The following is a 2,305-nucleotide window of genomic DNA, read 5'->3' on the forward strand; positions in this document are numbered from 1 at the left end:
TCCAATTGTTAGGATTTTTAAGGGCGACTTATTGTAAAATGCACCAGCTTTTTTAAGTGAGCTTTTTTTTACAAAACCTTTTGAAGTGAGTTGTATATTAGAGCTTGCAAAATATATATATTCTCGAGTGTAATTTATATCAACCTTCGAGTACAAAAAAGTTTCAACACAGCATTAGTAACTATTTTAAATTTAGCAATTAAAATTAAAATATAAAGTCAAAAACAATCATTTTTTTTTTTGAAGTCCTTCAAAAAATAATAATTTTTTTTGAAGGGATGTCAAAAACAATAATTTTATTTTTACTTCTAATTTTTTTTTGAAGTCCTTCAAAAAATAATAATTTTTTTTGAAGGGATGTCAAAAACAATAATTTTATTTTTACTTCTAATTTAAATTTGTTTAGAATAAAAGTAAACATGTTATGGGGATGGGATTGGGAAGCTGTCAAAGCGCGTGTTTGGCCGATGGCAAGTCTAGCTGCAAAGCGTGTTTCTTTTTTAAAGGAAAAAGCGTGTTTTTGTTGTTTTTTCTTACAAGATTATCGTGTTTTTGTTTAACACAATATTTAATTAGCGTTTATTCAAATTTTTTTAATAAACTAAGCGAATTATATTAAAGAAACAACAACCAGCCCCTCAAGCACAAGGCGTGCTAGAGGTAACTGTTAAAAGTTTAATACAATACAGTCAAGCTACCGACAGTCAAAGAAGAAATTAACAAAATTACATAACACCTTGAAAACAACATAAATGATTTTGCCTCCAAAAAGGATAGTCAACAGTGGCGGATCTAGCGCCCGGCGACCCCGGGCGGTCGCCCGGGCTCGATCCGTAGTTTCCTCACATTAGGTCCAACCTATAGACCAATTTACACACTTCAAAAAGAAAAAAATTGGGCAAATCAATAAATCTTACAAGGAAGGCTTTACTGTTCTTCGAAGGATCCTACGTATTTTTATTTGTGGATTTGTTCTCAAAGATGGAGAAATCAATTGATTCGTTGTCATTGTGCTAGGGCATGAGTCATGGACAATTAAGGTTAGGTTAGTGTTGTTCGAATTTGATGTTTCTGTGATTCACTTATTGATGTTAGAATTTGGGAGGTTTATTTTCACATCAGCTATTTATAGTTATTCACTTATTGATGTTTCTATGATTCATATTGACTGTGTGTGAATTTAAAATCTAATTTGATCACATGTTGGAATTACGTGTTGCTGTTTTTCAGTTTCATATATGCACGCAAAGTGTTTGATAAAATGTTGCAGTGAATTCTCATCAGCATTAGCATCTCCAGGTTTGATGTTTTTTGCTTTTTTAATTCATGAATATTTCAATAACTTTGCTTATTTGTTTTTCCATAAACCCAGTCCATATATTGCATACAAAGATTGGTAAATTTCTAGATGATCTATCCAAATTTAACACCCTATGTTTTAAATGGTCCACCTCTCATATTTGTCCTTCTTCAAGTATAAATCACATGGTTATCTTTCTTTTTTTCTTTGCTCATCAGATTTATTTGAAAAGAAAGGGAGAGAAAAACCCAATTTCAACAAACAGGCAAGATTTCAAAGCAATGTAATTTATCATGATTAAATTGTGATCAAGAGGACAATAAGACATTGGGATGATGGGTTTGTCGAATGTAGCCTCTCAACTGAGAACTAATGGAACTCTTTATGCTCAACTGAGAACTAATGGAACTCTTTATGCTCAACAGCAACAACATCAAATGATTATGGGAAAAATTAGGGAGCATCTTTCATAACAGGTTTCACTTTACAATCAATAGGTATGATCCAATTTTGATTTGATTAGTGTGCAAATTATGTTGTTTTCCAATTAAATTATGTTTATGCTTCTCAAGTTAAGAAAAAAGTCAGAAACATCTGGTATCCCTTAATTGACCTATCTTGACATCTCTGGATGCATCATTTTGCAGGTGATTCTTTATCTTCTAGTTTCTTGGTTATCCTGCTTATGTATGGAGTATGGACTGATGTTTGTTGTTTTGAATTATAGTCAACTCACTGATGACTGCTTGTCTGCAACAACCCGTGCCTGTCCACTAATCGAGTCATTAATATTAATGTCATGCCCATCAATTGGGTTAGATGGACTCTGTTCCCTGCATTGGCTCCCAAATTTAGCTCTGCTTGATTTATCATACACTTTCTTGGTGACTCTGCAACCTGTTTTTGACTCTTGTAAACAACTAAAGGTTAGACGAACCTCTCTTTTAAATTTTTTTGCATATATTTTTCGCCCAGGCTCTATGAAATTCCTGGCTCCGCCACTGA

General features: G+C 32.9%; 1 long non-coding RNA gene across 2 annotated transcripts; it reads left to right on the forward strand.

The window, feature by feature from the left end:
* Nucleotides 1–787: 787 nt before the first annotated feature.
* On the forward strand, nucleotides 788–2,305 carry LOC146940428 (uncharacterized). Of its 2 annotated transcripts, XR_015032014.1 has the most exons (4): nucleotides 788–1,045; nucleotides 1,231–1,299; nucleotides 1,519–1,797; nucleotides 1,948–2,305. It is a non-coding gene; the product is annotated as an uncharacterized LOC146940428 (long non-coding RNA). The 2 variants fall into 2 exon arrangements; XR_015032013.1 differs by having other exon boundaries at nucleotides 788–1,299.

The sequence above is a fragment of the Medicago sativa genome, chromosome 3, assembly GCF_051527215.1.
Source record: "Medicago sativa cultivar Bolivia chromosome 3, Bolivia_mono, whole genome shotgun sequence".
In the NCBI taxonomy this organism is placed as follows: domain Eukaryota; kingdom Viridiplantae; phylum Streptophyta; class Magnoliopsida; order Fabales; family Fabaceae; genus Medicago; species Medicago sativa.